The following is a 21,197-nucleotide window of genomic DNA, read 5'->3' on the forward strand; positions in this document are numbered from 1 at the left end:
TGCTCAGGGCCAGTTTTAGAGGGGAAGGGACAAGCAGAGCAATTGGCCCTAGGCTCCAGCACCATGTTGCCCCCCTTTGGCAAAACTGAGTGATGTTTCTGAGGCAGAACTTTGGGGGCCCCTGGCACCGGCTGGGCCCACTCCTTAGTTTCTGCCCTCTCTTCTTGCTTACAGTGCTCCAGGCTATGGGTTCAAATTCCAACATGCTTGGACAGTCTCAGGTTGGGCCTCTTTAGCTTAACTTCAGATTCACAGATAGGACAATCATGGAAATAGTCTTCAGCAGTGAGACATCACCCAAGATGATAATGATGATGAATGAATCAAGAAGGGCTGTGCAGAATTATTGGATGTTTTGAGTCATTAGAGTGGAATCTGTGATATTTTTTAAGTACCAAAGATCTGCTGCCCATTCTCTGCAAAGCAGAACCCTCACCAGGGAAAAAGGGATCTCTGCCCTTCCTCCTTCTCCAAGGAAACAACAGGCACAACAGCTTGGCCTCTAAAGATTTTTGATTGCTCGCTTCGTTTCTGTCTGGCTGAAATCAGATTCGTGCAAAGGAGAGGGGGTGGCCTGCGATGAGGGATTTCAGGTCCTCGGAATGGATATTAAAACAAACCAATGAGTGCATGAATCAACTGACTGGGTTTGGGTGCCGTGTCCACTGAGGAGAGAGGCAGTCACCTCCACTGTCTGTCTGAGCATTGAAAACATGGGGGAAAGAGGAAACAAGACACAGGAAGGAAACCTTAGATGCTGAGAACATTTAGCTATGGCACTCCAGGTCCCTTCTCGGAGACACTGCAAGCACAGGGAGGCTGGGTTCTCGCTTATCTGTCTCATCTTTACCCTATTTTTGTTTCCAATGGCTAAATCAGCTCTCCTAAGCTCATTTTTTTTATCACGCCTCTGTCCCTGCATTTTTCCAGTCCAATTAGGCTATTATTAGGACTAAATGAGGCATGGAAGCCTCGCAGAGTCACACCGTCGTCCCGGTGACCGTGCATGCTTTGCCTGCTGCTCTCAGCCGGGAAGGTGAGAGTGGGGAGGCGCACTGGACTGTGACTACATTGTTTTCGTGTTCCAGCCTCTGCTGAAAGATCACCTTCACATTAACAAAAAAAAATATTTTTTTTGTGGCATCATAAAGTTGATGCAGCTGCCATAGAGAGCACAACTTAATGAAGCAGAGCTTCTCCATTTTTTGATTTTGCTAACTATATGTAGGGATATGGAAAATAGGCCACATGGCCTCAGGAAATAAGACAGACTGATGATGAATCCAGTAGTGCCTTTTAGAATAATTTGTTTTTCTTTATTTGATACCTATTATATGTAGGTGCACAGAGGAGATTTTTCATACTTCTTCCAGAGAGATGACACCTAAATTAAGCTGTTCAGATATCAGAAAACCCAAGGATGAATGCGTCTTCTAAGCCCGAGATTGTCACAGCACAGCTGAATGATCAGAAAATAAATTATGTTGGCAATACACTGATACTTTGGATTCCTCCTACCCATCTCCAGAATGATTTAACCTTGCAAGCAAATGGAAACATCTGACCACTACTAATAGTCTTGTGTAAAAAAAAAAAAAATTGAAATACTTCTCTATATCATACTAGAAGCTTGCATAGTTCATGAAACAATTCAGTCTTGTTTGTTCATCCAGAACTGTATGCTAGCAACAACCTGTGGTGTAGCACCCCCAGCGCAGGGGGGAATGGAGCCCAACTATTTTTCTTCTTATTAAAAACAAGTTTCATAAGCATGATTAAGCACAGTTTGACTATTATTAAATGTGGCTCTTTGGGACTTGTCTTGCTATTGAAGTGATTCAGCAGGTGACAGGTATCCTTGCAACTGAACCAACCTATTAATGGTTACAACACATCAGTAGACCTTCAACAGAGAGTTTTTGAAGATGGTAATCAAACTGACTTTAATAAATGTAAAAGAAGCAAGAAAAGGCTGTATATTATGCAGGGATGAATTTCTACAGACTGCTTTATTTTCTTGGACTAGTTGTAAGCTGCCTGTTATAATTTTTATTGGACCAAACAAAAAGAGGTTGGAGTACATGAGCTTTGGAGACCTTACTGGTCCCTTCTTTAGATGTGAGTGCAAAGCTGAAGGAAGGAAGCATGCATTTTTACTATGCACAAGGTATTTATTTATTTATTTATTTATTTATTTATTTAAAATCTTTTCTATACCATCGCTAAGTCATATACCATCGCAACGGTTTACATGTAGGCACATAAATTAATGTGGGTGAGGGCGTACAACAGTACATTCTAACAGGTGCCGCTAAAGGTTCGGTTACAATATATCATTAAAGACAATTGTTTAGTGGAATAGGTCATAACCAAATGTACCAGTAAGGTACTGTTCACGGGTAAAATTCACTATTCATAGAGGTAGATCTTAAAAAAGTACGTGCGCGTGTACTTTTGTTCGCGCAACCGGCGCAAACAAAAGTACACCGAATTTTATAAGATACGCACGTAGCTGCGCATATCTTATAAAATCCGGGGTCAGCACGTGCAAGGCTGCGCAAAATCGGCAGCCTGCGCGCACCGAGCCGCACAGCCTGCATCAGTTCCCTCCGAGGCCGTTCCAAAATCGGAGCGGCCTCGGAGGGAACTTTCCTTCTGCATTCCCCCACCTTCCCCTCCCTTCCCCTATCTAACCCACCCCCCAGCCCTACCTAAATCCCCCCCCACCTTTGTTGTGCAAGTTACGCCTGCTTGAAGGTGTAACTTGCATGCGCCGTCTCGGCATCCCCCGGCACAGGCCGCAGTGCTGGGGGACTTGGGACCGCCCTCCCGGCCCACCCCCATACCGTCGCCACGCCCCGGACCGCCCCCCTGACACACCCCCGGCCTGCCAACACGCCCCCGGACACGCCCCCTCCCACCCCTTTTACGAAGCCCCAGGACTTGCGCGTGCCGGCAGCCTATGCAAAATAGGCGCGCGTAAATCCAGCAGGATTTACAAGCGCAGGGCTTTTAAAATCTACCCCATAATGTTACAATTATGTTTATAGTGATGTAGAGTTTGTGGACCACTCTACTGTACAATCCTAAGTGCTGTGCACCGGCGTTCTTCTGCCTGTTCCTAAATATTTTCTATTCTCCCGTCTCTTTATAAAATGCTTGTTTGAAAAGCCATGTTTTTAAACTTTTCTTAAATGTTTTGAGATCTCTTTGCAATCTGATCTCTAGAGGCATTGTGTTCTTTTTAGCTGACTCAACTACCTTCGAGGACTTTTCCCACTGAAAAATTATGCACATATTCCAGAAGGCAGCAGAATGGAGTTAAATTAAATCAGGACTGGATGAATCAGCTGGGAACTTTGACAGAGGGATGGGTGTTATGGAGAACCATATCAATGTCAAACCTGCTCTGTGTCAAAACATTCTTCACCTCGGGTATCTCTGGATAATACAAGTGCTGGCAGCACCTCATAGACTAATGAATTTATTGAGGCACTTAAGCTTTCAAGGACAAGAGTCCACTTCATCAGCTGCATCGGATTAAGATGGCTATCCCTCTAGAAGTTTTGTTAACATAGAAGGCATTGGCACAGGTTTTGTTCAAGGAATCATCTTGGTTCCTCAGAGTATCCAGGTTTCCCCATTGGTCTCTTTTTTGGTCTTATTCTCAGATCCTTATTTTGTCCTGATGCATTTTACCTCTTATACATGGTTTTGAAATAAATGGTGTGCATCTTTGTTTATAACTGTAAAATCTCCTCTGTTCAGGCCAGATTCCTCTTTTACATTGAAGAGTGGGCCTTCCCATGGGGTTTCTAGGGAAATTAGCACCACAGGGCAGTGCAATTTGCCTCCATCCATGTTGTAATGGGATGGCTCAAACAGGAGGTGCTTCAAACACCTTTTCACTTTAGGAAAAAAAAGACTAATCAGGAAGAGAAGGGAGAGGAGTGCTAGTGGTCTTGCTTTAACTTCTGAGTGAGTTTTTGTTGTTGTTTTTAAAGCTAGCATTACTTTATAAACTAAACTAAAATGATGTACATAGGACAAGTGTCCCTTCTTATTTACCTGGGTAAGATGGCTAAAATGTGCCCTCTTCTGGCTGGGCAAAAGCTTGTGAAGTTTTCCACAGTGCCTATACTTTCAGCTGGGCTGAGAGGAGTCATTCCTAGAGGCATTTTTAGGTTAATTGCGGCGGTGCAGGGGAGGGGGGGGAACACAGAGTGTATAAATGACATTTTCGCAATTTTACTCCTGTTGGCTGCCCCCACATAAAAGCACTGTACAAGCACATGGACTGTTTCAAAACTGCCTCCCTTAGTGTGGTCAATCTTTGCACAATGTTTTCATCATTTGTAAACTCGAATGGGAGAACACAACTCCAGGCGAGGGCCCTCCCTGGCATTTCCTTCTTAATTGCATAGATGTAGATGTAGACCTGTAGCTGGTTAATTAGTAGTAAAAGTTTCTAGAAATGACAGAAAAGTATCAAATTCAAAAATTTTATGGTTATCTGATAAAAATATTTCCAGATATAACTAAGATAACTCAAATAAAGAGGAAATAATTCCTGGAAATGAGAGAGGAAGTCCAGGCAAGGGGGGGCAAAGTTTTTGCTTCAATTTCCATGTTATTGCCTTATAGTTTATAAAAGTACTACATATATATTTAAAGAAATGGATCAGTTACGTACATATCTTAATTCTCATTCTAATTAAACTTCAGAGGGATGTTGGCAAAAAAGAAATATAAACATTGGTTAATTCTGAAGCAATTATGGTAAATATATTTTGTTATAATTTCCTGTGATTCTGCTTTCTATCTACATCTTGTCTCCTACATTTCCTATAATTTTGACATGAATAGAAAGGGATGTTAATATATCATATTGTGAAAATGTACAATTTTGTGTTAAATTTCTTAAAATGTCCCCTATATCATATTTCTGAACTTTATGTTTTGTAATAACTTTTGGAAAATTCAATAAATAGATAATTAAAAAAAAAAAAAAAAGAAATGACAGAAAGACAGATTTAGCCACTTTTGAGAATCTTGTATTTAAACAAGAAACAAAACAAGTCACTTCACCCTCCATTGCCTCAAGTACAAATTTAGGGCCTAATTTACCAAGTACTTTTCCCCCATAAAGATAGAAGGGGAGAAGATCAGGCCCTTAGATTGTAAGGTGATAAATATCTACAGTATCTGAATTTAATACACTTTGAAATGCTTGAAAAAGTGGAATATAAATCAAATAGAATTATCTAGGATGGTAGACAGTCAATATAGCATGGAAAAATCTGGGTTAAAACCGAAAGAGATTCTGCTAGCAATAGTAAAGAGCACTCCTAAGGATAAGCCAGTTCACAGTCCATTAGGAACCAAAACATATCCAGCATGGGATATGGCACTGGCTGGACAGCAGTATGCTGCAGACTTTGAGCACTGTTTTTCTAGTTTTAGTGTTATCCCAAAGATATCTTACAGCTGTTGAGTCTCCCTCTCTCTGCCTCACAGTGTGAAGGGAATGAAGGACTTCAGTCCTAGCCCATCTGCAAACTTGTGTCTGAACTGAGATGGGTTTTCAGTGTTGATTTTGGTTTGTTAGCGGAACTGGGGCAGCAAACCCCAGTTCTAATTAGGTGCGTCACACTTCACCCTCGCTACCATGGCTAGTTTTGTTGGTCACAGCTGCAGCACTTGGGTTTGCTCTCTTGGGCTTCTATTGCCTCTCTTGCTGTCTTTTGGTGAGCGCTTCCTAGACAATACTTCTTCATGTGGTCAGCCATTTGGTGGGAGTAGCCTGGCTTGGTTTTGCCCAGTGGGTGAGTGTTTTTTGTTTCCAGTAAAGGCTTCCTGACCTCACTTTAGGGCGCATTCTTGTTTTCCAGCCTGCTTGGCAGCTCTTCTGTGGTCCCTGTGGTCATGGTGGTGACGTGCATCACTGTGAGGTATCTGTCCATGTGTTTCTTGCTTTCATGTGTCATGATAGACAACCCTTGTAGCTTTCCAGTAGCTACGGGGGCCAGAGGGACTAAGTATTTCCCCATAGACAGACAATGGGAAAAAAACATTTAGGATCTCAGACCCAGAATCACAGTCACTGCAGATTATTGAGTGGATAGCAATAGCCACCAGTGAACAATTTGTAAAGTAACTAACTACAGGAAATTTATCACATTGTAATTTGCTATTTTATACTTTCTTGGGAGAGGGGCCTAGACGCTTTCTCCTCCTCCTTTTGGGCTTCCAGCTCAATCAGAACCAACCTCTCTGCTCTAGTACTCTGCAGTGCCATGAGACTTCATACACAACGAAATATTTAGAACTTGCAGGCTACAAATATTTTAAATTAAACAAACAACCTGAGGATTTTTTTCTCTATTTTTATGTCCACACCCAATTCAGCCCGGGCATTGCTGCAATAGTCCTTGGTCAGAGGCCACAAACTGTGGCTACCTTTGGCACCCGGCTAATATGGACTCTGGCTGGCTACCAGTTGTCACTGTGGAAGCAATGGCTGAGGCTCCTCCCCCCACCGCCCACTAGGTCCTGTGAATTCAGCCTCCCCTGGCTTCGACTGGTCCAGGGAGCAGAAACTCAGTCCAAGAATCGAATCTGCCGTGCTGAGAACTCAGGTTTCATTTCCAGGCTGGGTTTCTTTATTTCCCAGGCCGGCTGGAGCTGGGGATGCTGTGAGGGGGTTAGGGGTAGGGAAAGAGTCCCAGATTCAGGGCCCAGGATTGTAGGGTTCTGGAAGAGGCCCCTGTGCCTGGCCCCTGGCTGAGGACCGGAGCTCTGCTGACTGAACTCAGTGAGTTGAGAAAGAGACATAAAATAAGGGGAAGATCCTTGTGTCATGCCAGATCCTGGTCCTGGCTTCAACTGAGATGGAGGCCCACAGGATCAAGAGGAAATAGAAATTACAAGTAGATAGAAGCTAAGCAAATTCCATTTTTTTTCTGCACATTTCAAAAGCAGCAGAACATCCAAAGATTGATTTGATTTTATATATTTTTAAATGATCAAATCAACTTTATTGCCTACCTTTCCTTTGACAATTCAAACAATATTTTTTAGCTTTGTAAGGTCTGTTGTAAAATCCAAGGGAAATCTGTGAACACACATAAAATATCCTGAGTATTTCTTTTCCACTTATTTTTAAAATGGGACCTAGACAAAGATGACATTGAGGTCACATTATGGGCATCACAGGAGTTTTAAATGAGCTCAAACAATATCTTACAAGGTAATTGTATTCATTTTGCTTTCTGAGTAACTATAACATCAGTAGTTATTTATTTTAATTTGCAGAAGGAACTGGTAGCGGTAACTTGTCACTTTTTTTTTATAAAACAACTCGGACAGCAGCAACAGCTGGGGCCTGTCTTGGGCTATTGGTTCAGTGTGCTGGGGACACTACCTAGATAGCACCAAGGATCCTGCTTCTCTTACCTTTACTAGTCATGTGACCTTGAGCTAATCTCGTTATTCTCTCTTTGCCTTGGGCACCCACTAAATAAGCTCTTCAGGGCAGGGATTCATTGTACCTGCATGTAAATTGCTGAATGGTGCCCTGGTTTATAATGCTAAAGTAAAATCCAGTGCTGGGGGTTCATAAGGTAGTTATTGGTACTTTGCACTCTGTATCATATATAGGGGAGATTCGCCTCCATGGACAAAGGAGCAGTTCTCATATTTCTATGCAAAAACTATTTGTTTTCTCTGTAGCTTTCTGTTTGTTTATGTGGGGGGGGGGGGGGGGGCCTATGAGTTTGCTGCATTGCTTTTCTGGCACCAGCCAGCCTTCCTTCTTTGAACTTTCTTGGCTTCTACTTCATGGTTTAATTACAGCAGGCTTCATTAGGAGACAGGGACCAGCAGTCAGAGGATGCCGCAGAATTTTGCAGCGACAAGAAGCATAGGTGCCTATGGAAAAAGGAGGAAGGGGAGGAAAAGAATTGTGTGTGGGGGTGTCATTCAGCCACCTTTACCTGAATTTTAATATCCAATTATTTCTGTAATGATGTCAATGATGATGTCAGTGATGTTTTTGCCCCCAGCCCAGAGAAGTATCTGCAGGAACTCAACATAACAAAGGACACAACTTCAGTTTGTCGTTAAGGATTTTATTAACAGCAATATGTGTGAAATGATATCTTGGTAGCCAGTTTGACTTTTACAAGCACTCTAAGACCTAATGAATGTAGGGCATGGTATAAATTAATTCATTCAGCGGAGAATACACAGTTGTTGCCCACATGATAAAAATTTTATTCTCACAGATGGTGGTTGAGTTTCAGTGCCTGATATAAATAAGCAAAGGGTGGGTGTGGGATAAACTGAGTCTGTCATGCTGAGGGAGTTTTATTGTAAACTGGCTTAGATAACACTTAAATGGAAAAATGTGTGCTGTTATCAGGGGAAAAACCTCAGATGTTTCCCCAAGTGCTACAAGACTGAAATAATATTACTAAGGTTTCAGCGTCCGATGTGCTTTCTAATTTAATATTTTCAGAAATGCAAGGCCATGGTCTCTGGAGGAGGGATGGCCTGGTAGCACAATTCTGGCACCTCAACGGTATAAAAAGGAGGGAGAAGGCGCCAGAAAGAATGTTATCAGCATCGTTGTCAGATCCTTGTGGGAAAATGAAACAGGGAAGAGAAAATAGCTTGTCTGGCATTACTCAGAGTTGGTGGCAAAGGGGAGACTTGAATTCTCACCTCAGGGGTTCACTTATAGGCTGATGCAATACTGTACACTCAGGCTAGCGCACAGGTTAACCCATGGTTGGATGGGCGATATGGGCACTGTCCATATCCCCTTATACAATAAGGGAATCAGCACTTCCAAAATGTGTGTCCAAACCAGTGCATAGCTAATAGCGCTCATCACATGGACATGCCATGTTGATGAGGCTATTAGCTAATACTCCCTTATGTAAAAAAATAACTGTGCGCCCTATGTGCACATTTTAAACTTCAAAACTTAACACCAGCTCTGGAGCTGGCATTAAGTCTTGAGGACCCCGAAAGTTTAACAGACAAGCAGAAAATACTGCTTTTCTGTGTTTCCTCCAACTTAATATCGTTGCGATACTAAGAACATAAGAACATAAGAAATTGCCATGCTGGGTCAGACAAAGGGCCCCATCAAGCCCAGCAACCTGTTTCCAACAGAGGCCAAACCAGGCCACAAGAACCTGGCAAGTCCCCAAACATTAAGAAGATCCCATGCTACTGATGCCACTAATAGCAAAGGTCATTCCCTAAGTCAACTTGATTAATAGCAGTTAATGGACTTCTTCTCCAAGAACTTATCCAAACCTTTTTTAAACCTAGCTACACTAACTGCACTAACCTCTGGCAACAAATTCCAGAGCTTAATTGTGCATTGAGTGAAAAAGAATTTTCTACGATTAGTCTTAAATGTGCTACTTGCTAATTTCATGGAGTGCCCCTTAGTTTATCCAAAGGCTGTTATTATTGGCTATTATCCAAAAGTGTAAATAACCACAGAAAGCAGCAACATTAAAGAAAAAAAAAAGTCTTGATGAGGGTCAGGTTGGGAAAACAGACACTCAATATACAAGCGCCCATTTTCCTAACCCATGAGTGTCCTGTTTCCAAATCCCCGCACAGCCAGGTCTCCTGGGGGCCCAATGCCACGGATGCGCTCATTTGCCTATTGCATTGAGTGCCTAAGGGAGATGAATGTACATGCATAAAAACTGGGTGCCCAATTTGGATGCACGTTTTTTACACGGACTTCATTGCATTGGCCTGTTAGTTTGACAGCTTAATGGTTTCACTGTCTGATCATGTCACTTCCATTTAGATGGGGCAACCAATAGGCCAGCAGTAAGCAAATTTGGTCCCCAAGTGCTGCAAACAGGTCTGATCTTCAAGATATCCATAATGAATATGCATGAGGTAGATTTGACTGCCCTGCCTCCATTATATACAAATATATCTCATGCATATTTGTTGCGGATATCCTGAAAACCAGACCGGTTTGCGGCACATGTGGATTGGAGTTGCCTACACTTGCTGTAGGCTAATGGACTTATTTAGTCCTCGCTTTATCCCCCATTACTTCTCTTAGGGAAATAAAAAATTAAATTTCATGTATGCATTGGGGTAAAACCATTACTGCATCACTTTATCGGTAAAAATTGAGCCAGCTGGCAAGTCTCCGTCAGGTTTTTTTTTTTTTTGTTTTTATAAACTGTGCAAATTTAAGGGTTCATTCACATGCTTCTAATCAATTAAGTAGGGAACAAAGACAAACTGTAGTAATAACTGAGCTTTAATCTGATTTTGGGGGTTTCTAGACTAAAGCATATTTCCAGATGACCCAATTAGTCAAAAGACTGCTGCTTGGCCATTTCTATTTCTGTAGTCAAAGTGTTTTGAAAGTAATGTTACCCTTGTCTCTTTTTTTCCCTGGTTCAGATGATTACACAATCAATACAGAGTCACGTGCCTGGTCTTGAGTCATTATAAAAAGCTGAATCAGCCAATCTGATTGGCTCGTTCCACCTTGCCAGTGAGCATTGCTGAGACATGTGACATCATTTTAGCTGTGCAAGTTCTAGAAGACAATCCTTAAAACTGTAATACCCAAAATATTCTGGGAGAGGAATCACAATATTTGTGGGAGTTTCTTGGGTTACCCTAAAATTCATTTTTAAAAAGTATTATTGTTTATTTTCTTTAAAATAAGAATTACCCACCCTTGGTTGAAGTAAATCAAGCAATTCTATGTTATTTCAAAAAAGCCAGAAACAAAGAGAAAAGAGCAATTTAATGAGATCAGTCAAAGTCTGCTTGCTGGTTGCAGTCTAGAAGTGGAAATAATTATTTTAAGGTCCATTTCTGACTATTAATATAGCTGATATGTGCTCCTGTGTGTCAGGGGATATTCACATTCAGTAATAATAATTTTTGCCCACTCCTAGCGAACCATGGACCCACATATCCACGGACTTTATTGTTGATCTCCCTGTGTCTAGTGGTAACAACATCATATGGATTACCATTGATCAGTTTCCAAGATGGCACATTTTGTAGCTTTACCCGGACTACCTTCTACTCCTGAACTTGCAAAACTTTTCATCCGTCATATATTTCGGTTATATGGCATGCCAAAGCATATACTCTCAGACCAAGGAGTACAATTCACAGCCATGTTCTGGAGATCTCTCTGTAAGAAATTTGATATTTCTCTGGATCTGACTTCTGGCTATCACCCGCAAGCCAACGGACAAACCGAAAGGATGAACCGCACTTTAAAGCAGTTCCTCCGGTCCTACGTCAACTCAAGACAGAACGATTGGGCCGAACTGCTCCCCTGGGCAGAATTTGTGCTGAATTCACATACTTCAGCTTCCACAGACTCTTCACCTTTTCAGCTAGTCTATGGCCACCAGCCTTTATCTCCATTATCGATACCCTTATCGGTGACCTCTCTGGCCGCTCAAGCTTCAGCACAGGAGTTACATCAGCTATGGGAACACACTTAAGGCCAGCTTCAAAAGGCTGGACAAACAGTGAAAAAGTTTTATGATGCACATCACAAAGCTGCTCCTCAACTTCAGCCCAGAGATAAGGTGTGGTTAAGTACCCGTTTCCTTCGTCTCAAATTGCCTTCAGTACGATTTGCACCTTGGTATATAGGACCATTTCCTATACTACGTCGCCTGGGTCCAGTCACAAACAGCTTGCAGTTACCATCATCACTAAAAATCCACAATGTTTTCCACATCTCCCTACTGAAACCGCTCATCTTGTCCAAGTATTCCAAGAAGACACCTGAACCGCAGCCCCTCTTTGTGGAAGAAGACATAACCTACCAGGTAGATGGCATCTTAGATGTGTGGTGACATGGGAGACGATGGGAATATCTTATTTCCTGGGAAGGATTCGGACCAGAAGAAAACAGCTGGGAACCCGCAAGTAATATTCTGGACAAAGACCTAATCAGGCAATTCCATCTGGCTCACCCCAGGAAGACGAAAACCCCGGGGAGGGGCCCTAAGAAGGGGGGTACTGTTGTACCCGTCGGTCGCAGACGGACCTCTCATGCTCACCTCTTTTTTCCCTGCACAGTCAATCATTGGGAGAATGGTGGCCTCTGACAACCAACGCCGACTTCCCCAGCGTCCCCAGGACAGTGTGGATGCTGCCGACCGCCATCTTACTTCTGGCATCACCTAGGGGCACGCGCGCAGGGCCTCCTTATGAATACGCCATGGCGGGAACCTCAGGGGCATCCCCTCCTGATGACGTCAATACCATAAGAACATAAGAAAATGCCATACTGGGTCAGACCAAGGGTCCATCAAGCCCAGCATCCTGTTTCCAACAGTGGCCAATCCAGGCCATAAGAACCTGGCAAGTACCCAAAAACTAAGTCTATTCCATGTTACCATTGCTAATGGCAGTTGCTATTCTCTAAGTGTACTTATACGGACTGGCCCATTGCTTTCTCTCACTTGTTAAATCCGCTTTAACTTGGATCTTCTGTTCCAGACTCTCCTCCTGGCATTCGGACGCTCTGAGTACCCGCTCCTTGGGAGCTCTTCCGCGTCTTGGCTATCCGCTCCTCGGAGGGCCCTCTGACTCCTCGGCTTCTACAGTACAGCTTCCTCGGCATACCCCATGCTGCGGGCCACTACTGGATCTGCACTCAGAGGTATTTACATCAGCCTACTGGAATTCCCAGGTGTACCCTGCGCTGCGGGCCACTACCAGGACCTTCGTATATACATCATCATCCTGACTACTGTATTTGGCTCTAAGACTGTGTTTATTACATTTCCCGCTCCTCAGGTTATGTACTATCTTTTCTCCTTAATAAAGTCTCTCTTACCGCTGTGTCCTACGTCGCTGAGACCACGCCCACTGATGGTGAGGCCCACGGGGCTCCTCCCTGTGGGCGGAGACACCTCTCACCTCGGCCCGGGGTTCACCAATTCACCAAAAGCATAACATCATCTTTCCAAAAAGATGATCAAGGTAGCTTTCATCATTATCAGAATTCAGGTACAATAAGACCTTTCACCAAAGAGCTTACAATCTAAGGAGATATTTGAGGAAATAGGGGATAAGAGACTTGCTCAAGCATATCAGTGGGGGAAATGGGATTTCAACCCTGGTTTTCCTGGTGTTCAGCTTATTGCTTTAACCACGAGGCCACTCCTTTCTCACCAAAAGAAGCAGCAATGGCCAGTCTTGCACCGTGCTCATATTCTGTTGGTGCTATGATAAAATAAAATAACATGTAACAAAAATATATCTCCAAATACTTTTTTAATTATGTGCCAGAGGCACAAAGAGCAAGTGTGACTTGCCCAAGGTCATGCAGTAATTTAGGGAAAGTGTTGATTTCATTCTTGGGGATGTTAACTTTCAAAGCGGTGCATGGTCGCACATGTGCATGCATGCATCAGGCCATACCCAGGGAGGCTGCTACTTTATAACTTGCACACATGTTTAAAATAGCCTGGCCACATGCACACGTGCACTAAAGGGTAGATTTTCAAAACCTATGGGGCAGATTTTATAAATCTGCGCACACGCGTACTTTTGTTCGCACACCAGGCGCGAACAAGAGTACGCGGGATTTCAAAATTGGCAGCCTGCGCGTGCCGAGCCGCGTAGCCTGCCTCCGTTCCCTCCGAGGCCGCTCCGAAATCGGAGCGGCCTCGGAGGGAACTTTCCTTCGCCCTCCCCCCACCTTCCCCTCCCTTCCCCTACCTAACCCACCCCCCCCGGCCCTATCTAAACCTCCCCCCTACCTCTATCACGAATGTTACGCCTGCTCAAAGCAGGCGTAACTTTGTGCGCGCCGGGCCGGCTGCCGCGCTCCATGTTCCGGTCTGGGGGCTGGTCCAGGGGCCGCTGTCACGCCCCCGGAACCACCCCCGGGCCGGAATCATGCCCCCCGGACACGCCCCCGAAATGCCATGTCACTCCCGACACGCCCCCGAAACGCCGCGTCACTCCCGGCACGCCCCCAACACGCCCCTCCATGCAAGCCCTGGGACTTACGCGCGTCCCGGGGCTTGCGCGCACCGCCGAGCCTATGCAAAATAGGCTCGGCGTGTGCAGGGGGGGTTTGGGGTAGGTTTTCAGGGGGTACGCGCGTATCTTACGCACGTACCCCTTTGAAAATCTACCCCTATGTGCGTGCGTCCATGTGCGCGCACTACCCAGCGCGCACACATGAACGGACAGTTTTATAACATGTGCACACAGGCACGCGCATGTTATAAAATGCCGGGTCAGCTCGTGCAAGGGGGGGCTGCTTTTGCAATTACGCATAGTGACGCATTGGGGCCTTTCCCAGTTCCCAACCCCCTAGCCTAACCTCCCTTCTCCTATCCTGCCGTACCCCATCCCTATCCTAACTAGCCCGAATTTTTATAATTCACCTTTTGTTCCTGCCTCAGAGCAGGAGCAAGCTGCTCGCATCGGCACCCTGCCGGCGTGCAGTCCCCCAGCACAGCACCTCTAGCCCTGCCCCCCCCCCCCCGGACCACCCCTTTTCAAGCCCCGGGACATACACGCGTGGCTGGGCCATTTGAAAATTCGCTCGGCGCGCATAAGGCCTGGCCATGTGCATAAACCCTGGGATTTACATGCACCGGGGTTTGAAAATTTACCCCTAAATGTTAAGTGAGCATGCAAATCCCGCTTCTTCCATGTAAATCTGGGGATTTTAAAAGGGGCACGTACCGATGCTATTCACAGTTTTACCGTTCACCCAGTTAAGAGATAGGTCCTCCAAACCCCCTAGTTTAATAGCCTTCACTCCCCCCCAGATCTGCCTTAAAACCCCATAGATCTGCCTAGTTTTCTTTAAATTTTAACTTACATGGCATCCATAGCAGAAATAAAATTATGTGGTGGGGGCCTCAGTGCACGCCAGTTCACATCAGTATTTACATGCACATTTCAGGTTCACGCCCCAAAATGCCATTGCCCTGCCTAGGCCCTTCCCACACCTTGCCCCCTTTTTAAAAACTTTTTAGATGTGCGCACTGTGGGAGATTCACGTGTATCTCGCCAGCTTTTAAAATCCACTTGGCTCGCCGAATCTGATTTATTCATGCATCCCCCAATTGATGTGCATGTCGGGCTTCTAAAATTCACCTTTAAGGTTCCTTTTGAACCATGGGCTAGTATGGGCATCTAATCATTACACCTCTGCCCTGCCTAGAGAATTTGCCAGACCTGGGGATTTGTGGTAGAAAAATAAATCTGATCTTCTCATAAAACATTTATGCCAGGTCTAGCTCCAATCATGTCTTTATTGGGTTACACAGTGACCCAGAGGAGGGCTGCAGTTTCATTTTAGGCAGAAGTGACTAAATGTGTGTTCACAGACTGGAACCAGTAGAGCTGCTGGTGATTTGGGATAGTGCACTCAGGACCCAGTTTGTCTGCCATGGGACAGCTCTCTCCACTCGTTTTGAAAAAAATCATCTAGAAATTATGACTCCATCGACCTTGCCTGGGATTGTTTTGAAGATAATACTTTGATATATTAGAAAAGTAAGATGCATTGTGTGTTTGGGACAGGGGGTAACTTGCATAGAGTGGCAGTTCCTACCCCTAACAGAAGGAATGGGGGTACCCTGCATGGAGTGGCAGTCACTATCCTTAAAAGAAGGCAAGAGGGGTTATCTGCACAGAGTAGCAATTACCACCCAGGCAAATTGATGGGCAGACTGGATGGACCATTTGGGTCTTTATCTGCCATCATTTACTATGTTGTTATATTACTATGGTTAAAATATTGGAACAGCAGGCATGCATTTTCATTGGGTGCATGTCCTAAGTGGAAGCACCATTATTTCCATGATGAAAGGTGAACAGAGCACTCGGATCAATGGAAAAAGCAATGAAACATGTTTGGATCAAGGTAGGGCTAAACGATTCAAACAAAACAATGTTTTTCCTAATGATCTGAGGCTCTTGCTATTAATAGTGCACTAGGATTTTAAAGGCATCCTTGGGCAATGGCATGTTTTGAGCAGATGGTGTTGTGAACCTGCCCGTGCTCCCCTACTTCCTGTGACCAGTCGGGCTGCTGATGCTTTTCTTCGCGGCATGCAGTGCCGCTGCCTCCAGGCTTCCCCGCCGACGTCATCTGCCCTGCCCAACAGGGCTGTGTTTTGCTGGGAGCCTCGCTCTATGGCTGGGATCACTGCTGCCACTCCCGGTGTCCTAGCACGGTGGGGAGCCGTCCTTGCCATGCCAGGGTCTTCAGCTGGCAGGGAACCATCCCTGCCGGTGCCTGCTGCTGCCCGGGTCCTTGCCCGGCAGGGAAGCCGTCCCTGCCGGTGCCTGCAGCTTCCTGCTCTTCCTGCAGCCTGCCATCTCTCCACCTTCATAGCAGGGCTGTCCCGCTGCCTACGTTGCTTCTTCGGGCCTTCCACGTGGCTGAGGACGCCACCAGCTTCCTGCTCTTCTCCTCCAGCTTCCTAAGGTGAGGGCACGCACCTTTTTCCTGCTCTTCAAGGGCCAGCCAGGTGTGGCCCCCTGCTGGCTCCTCCCTGGACGTTGTCCACCTCAGCCCTACAAAAGGGCCCAGCTTCCATTCCAGCATTGCCTTTGCAAGGAGTTAGTTGCTCCTGGATGTTCCTGTCTTCGTTCCAGGAGTCTTCTCTGTTCCAGCTCTTCTTCAAGGTCTTGTGTTCCTTGTTTCCTGTTGGAGCTCCATGTCTCATCTTGAAGTCCGTCTCCTGATCCTGATGTCCGTGATCCAGTCCAGATGTCCATCTCCTGTTCCTGATGTTCGTGATCCAGTCCTGATGTCCGTCTCCGGTTCCTGATGTCTGTGATCCAGTCCTGATGTCCTGAATCCCAGGTTCCTCGTCACCACCTTTCCTGGCGTGCCATGTCGTGGTCCACGACCAGTCCCACGGGTGGGCTGAGTAGGGCGCTTCATGATACAATGCCTTCTTCACTACTACAGCTCAAGCCTCTGGAAAGAATCACTTGTTTGAAGACAAGCCGAGCCTTGGTCCCGAATCCCTTGCTTGAAGCCAAGTCATATCTTGGTCCTGTGTCTTGAACTTTGCTCGCCCTCGGATACCTTGTGCCTGCACCGTCCATGCCTAAGACTCTGTTTGAACCTGCTCCGTTGCAGCATGGTCCGCAACCAGCCACAGGCAGCTGTGTAGGGCGCGCATAGGTGCAGGCCTCTTCAGTATCTTCGCCATGTTCCAGTATCAGCTTCCATTATCTCTCCTAGAGTCTGCTTTGAGCTCAGCATGGTCCGCGACCAGTCCCGCAGGTGGACTGTGTAGGGCACGCTGCATCGCAGTCTCGACCCAGCGCTTTGATCCTTGATCCTACGTCTACAGTGCCTTGATCCTTTGCCTACGTCTACAGTACCTCGTTCCTGAGTCTTCGTCTGAATCTCCATGTTCCAGTCTTCACTGCCCTGGCCTCCATCCGGCCTGCTGCTTCTTGCCGTTACCCAGCAGCAGGTCCGAAAGGGCTGTTCATAAGACCACCATTTCGTTGATAGTCTTCCCAAAGCGTGCAGGTCTGGTGGAGGGTCAGTCTCTTCAGTCATCCTTGTTTTCATGCCAGCCTTGTTCCTCCTCCGGATTCCATTGTTGTCTTCACTCCAGCCTCGCTCCTGTCCAGCCCATGCTCGGGCATGCCTCGCCTGCCGCGGCACCTCTTCGGAGTTACTCTGGGATTGAGCCGTGGTCCAAGGACACACAATCCCCTGGTAAGCAGAACTGCTCTCCTAGCTCTCCCTAACAGATTGTGAAGACCTATGAGCTTTCCCATGCTCAAGGTCTCCATCTCCATAACAGATGGTACATAACTGGTGAGATATTTGGAGGATCCCTGTTTATATGTTGAGATTTTTGGTCTTTAAAATCATGAGAGGTCTTGAACGAGTAGATGTGAATCGGTTATTTACACTTTCAGATAACAGAAGGACTAGGGGGCAATCCATGAAGTTAGCAAGTAGCACATTTAAGACTAATCTGAGAAAATTCTTTTTCACTCAACGCACAATTAAGGTCTGGAATTTGTTGCCAGAGGATGTGGTTAGTGCAGTTAGTGTAGCTGGGTTTAAAAAAAGGTTTGGATCAGTTCTTGGAGAAGTCCATTAACTGCTATTAATCAAGTTGACTTAGGGAATAGCCTCTGCTATTACTGGCATCAGTAGCATGGGATCTTCTTGGTGTTTGGGTACTTGCCAGGTTCTTGTGGCTTGGTTTGGCCACTGTTGGAAACAGGATGTTGGGCTTGATGGACCCTTGGTCTGACCCATCATGGCAATTTCTTATGTTCTTATGTTCATGCTTTTAAGTCAGAATGCTGCTGGATATGAGGGCAAAGAAGGACTCTTTCTTTAATGCCGTTCTTGAGGATTAATAATGTTCAATTGGAAGTAAATAGGGAAGCCTGTAAATTAGGATTAGTACTGGATTCCAAATTAAATCTGAAGGCACATGTAGGTAATGTTGCAAGAGCAGCTTTCTATAAATTATGATTAACTATTCAAAATTACCCAGTGTTACTCGGATTGCTGGGAAGTAACTCATTTAAATGTTAAAATCAAATAAAAGTGAAAAAGAGAAATATTGTTTCATTTCATTTCATTAACTAATTAACAAAAAGCATATTAAAACTTAGAGCACCTCTCCATAAAGTACATTGACAGTCTTGTTGTCTGGCAGCAACAGTATATTTGACCCCTCTCATTGGCCAACTCTAGTGAGCTCTACAGTCATCTGTCTGTATATGTAGAAACAGCCACTTCACTTAGTGGAGTAAAATGTGGTAGGAAAATAATGTTCCTACTTCCTCAGACCAACACCAGCACTGTCCCCCATCTGTACACATCTCCTTTTGTCCCTGCTTTCTGCCTCTGATCCACCTACAGGGAATCTTCCTTGATGTCCCTTGGTCCTACGGCTTGTCTTCCAATCCCATAGGGCTTTGCAGTCAGAGCATATTTTCTCTGTGCACCCTCTACTGTTCAGAGTGCCCCCTGATAGCCAGCATTAAGAGAGCACAGACAGACATGACCAACCAACCAACATAAGCCTTTTATATAAATAGATAAGACTAGTAAAAAACTATATTCCCATACAAGAGTTCCGTTTGGTTGTACAGTCATTTCCTCTTAGCAAGCATGATTATTGCAATTTATTATATTTGGGGTTACCTAAATATTCAATGAAAGTTTTGCAGATGGTGCAAAATGCAGCTGTATGAATAACAGGAACAAAATGGAATGAAAATACTCTGTCTATATTGGCATTTGTTACAATTTGATTTGTGTGCAATACTATATTCCTTATTTGCTACTCTAAGAGAGCGCTTAAAATTAATCCATAACCTGGTATATCTGGAAGAAAATGGTTTAACTCATATTGCTTATACTGGCAACTATATGCTGTTGTATTACATTGAATACTTTTGCATTGTTAATTTGGGAATTTTGTAAGCTTGTAAATTGAAAAATTATAATTAAAAAAATGCACTTAGTTAGATGGGTTGCCTAACCTTTTACATGGGTACAGGAGTAACCTGCGTATCTTGTCATTAAGTAGCTTGATGAAAAATGCCCCCGATATGCACAGATACCATTACAAAAAAATGCAAGTGAACCTACCGGTGCCCCCAAAATGCCTCATACAGAGTCTTCATGTCAGAGGATAGCTTCCAAATCACCAATGCTTTGAATTGTGCTCATAGGGCCAGATTTTCAAAAGCATTTACTCGAGCAAAACTGGTTTTTGCTCGAGTAAATACACTTTACTCAAGTAAGTGGGCTTTTCAAAATTGCTACAATATATGCCATTGAATTGTCCATAGGATTTACTCAAGTAAGTGCACTTTACTCGAGTAAATAGCTTTTGAAAATTGCTACGATAGTATGTCACATTTACATGCGTAACTCCTTTGAAAATGACCCCCACACTGTCTATGTAAAACTGGGCCACTGGCATCTGAACATCTGGGCCCAAAGATGTTCACGATTGACACATTTCACTACTTGGGAATATCCAGGAAGTTATAGTTGGTTGGATAAGCTCAGACTAGAAAACCTTTCCACCTACTTGTGGCAATAAATTTTAGTCTATACAAAACGAATAAATAGAGAATAATCCCTAAAATGACATGAAAGTACATTTGAGAGTTTCAGCACTTCCTTTCATGACAGTGAAACCTGCAATCAAAATGGATGGGAGAAATGGCACCGAGGCAGAAAAAAGGATGAATGTTTCTAACAGCAGGATGTGAGCCAGAAATATTTGGTAAAGATGAGAGGAAAATAATCCATCAGCTCTGAGACAAGTAGATATGGCCAGATCTAGAGTAATTTCTTCCTCTACTATGGGAATGTTGTCCTTTGGGTTCCAGTATCATAATTTCCATGGAGGACAGGAAGTAAATGGCTAATTCTAAAATTTGGATTTTCAGTAATTGACTTTTTCTGCAGTCTTTTTCAGCTTGTAGAAAGATTTTGTTGGAGAAAATTATGTAAAAGTAAAATCTTACAGGAGGTGGGTTTTTTTTTAATCTGGCAGTTTCCTCTTGTTCTTTTGGACTTCCAGTACAATTGGAATCGGGGGTGGGATCTGGCACCAAGAGCTTCCATTTACAATTAACTGCGGATTTCCCCCTATTGTATATCCTCTTCCAACTTACTTTAGTCCTGTCATTGTGACAGTCTTTAACCAGGGGCCATGCACCAAAGTTCCTTCTGGAACCCTACAATCATGGTTTTTAAATCCAGCCACTAGGTGTCACTGTGGCACAACAACGATGATAACTCCCTTCTCCCCCACCACAGGGCTGAGAGTGACACATCTGCAGCATGCCCGGCTCGGAAAGCCAAAGAATAGATTTCTCTGCACTGACCTGCCAGGCCAGTCTAAAATAGTATTTCATTCTTAAGAAATGCAAAGCAAAGTCACTCTTTTGGGTTTCCCTAATGCAGGGGTGGTTCAAATAAGGTTCATCACCAATCTTTCTTCTGGCGGTCCTATCGCTTTAAAATTTACATTATGCGCGGCCCGCGCAATGTTGGAATCTGATTGGGAAGGGAAGAGGGGTGAATGACTAGGGGTGAGTGGAGGGGAGGGTTGAATGACTGAAAGGTGAGTGAGAGTGAAGGGGAGGGAGGAAGTGGAAGAGGGTAGTGA

General features: G+C 44.6%; 1 protein-coding gene across 1 annotated transcript in view; it reads left to right on the plus strand.

Annotated features, from left to right (window-relative positions):
* CASR (calcium sensing receptor) overlaps positions 1-21,197 on the plus strand; it is a 129,930-nt gene that overhangs the window by 38,668 nt on the left and 70,065 nt on the right. The gene's annotated exons all lie outside the window — the stretch shown is intronic.

The sequence above is a fragment of the Rhinatrema bivittatum genome, chromosome 15 (genome assembly GCF_901001135.1).
Source record: "Rhinatrema bivittatum chromosome 15, aRhiBiv1.1, whole genome shotgun sequence".
Classification (NCBI taxonomy): Eukaryota; Metazoa; Chordata; class Amphibia; order Gymnophiona; family Rhinatrematidae; genus Rhinatrema; species Rhinatrema bivittatum.